Source organism: Eptatretus burgeri, chromosome 4, assembly GCF_056783735.1.
Source record: "Eptatretus burgeri isolate ZD-2024b chromosome 4, Ebu_testis_v1, whole genome shotgun sequence".
Taxonomy (NCBI): Eukaryota; Metazoa; Chordata; class Myxini; order Myxiniformes; family Myxinidae; genus Eptatretus; species Eptatretus burgeri.
This window is the reverse complement of record NC_140964.1, coordinates 105,271,123-105,271,906: the sequence shown is the minus strand read 5'-3', so window position 1 is coordinate 105,271,906 and position 784 is coordinate 105,271,123. Positions and strand designations below refer to the sequence as shown.

General features: G+C 38.1%; 1 protein-coding gene across 2 annotated transcripts in view; it reads right to left on the bottom strand.

Annotated features, from left to right (window-relative positions):
- Window positions 1–291: 291 nt before the first annotated feature.
- Window positions 292–784, bottom strand: part of SPECC1L (sperm antigen with calponin homology and coiled-coil domains 1 like) — a 123,506-nt gene continuing 123,013 nt past the window's right edge. For both annotated transcript variants that reach the window (XM_085879579.1, XM_085879580.1), the window contains one exon: window positions 292–784. This exon is cut by the window's right edge and continues 626 nt beyond it. The gene's annotated coding sequence lies outside the window, so the exon portion shown is untranslated.

Below are 784 nucleotides of genomic sequence, written 5' to 3'. Positions count from 1 at the left end.
TACAAAACGTGAGGCCGATGTGCATTCAAGGGAGATTGAAACAAAAAACAAAATAAATGGTGGTTATGTTTGTGCAGTTTACTTACACAAAAGCAGTTTGTGCATGCAACTCACATGGGAATAACATGGCTTGTGCTGCAGCCAAAAGGCAATAAATGCAAACTGAAAGCATACTAACTACCCTCATGGTTCTAAGTCAGCCATATAAATTACAGCAACGGGAAAGCGGCTCCGAGTAACAAGGAAGCATATCACTCCTGTAAGGCACCATTTTAGTAATAGTCTTTGCCAATAATGTCATGCTCCAAACGCACGGGTATTTCAAACAGCTCTCTTATTCGGTGTATAGAGGGTGTAGTGCAAAAATAGAATGCAAACAAAACATGTGGCAATGATTCGTGAGAGGGGAAAGGGGGGGGGGGTAGAATGGGAATAATAATAATACATTTATATAATTACTATGTATCCACATACCTCTTGTTAGATAGTGTTTCGATTTCCATATAAAGGGGTGGGTATGAGTTTAGGCAGGCCATCAATATGTGAACAAATTAAAATCTACCATGAATAATACGACTATCATTTAATCCAAACATGGTGGCAAGCATTGTAAAATCATTATGTTGGTTATCTTTCACCTCATTCTTCCATCAGATTGCCAGCAACACAACTTACAACACTTACATTCCAATGCTCTGCCAACCTCAACCAGTGTAAAAGCAGTGATGGAAGATCCGTTAATAAAAAATAAAACTTTCTTCATTCTGAAATCTGACCAAGAATA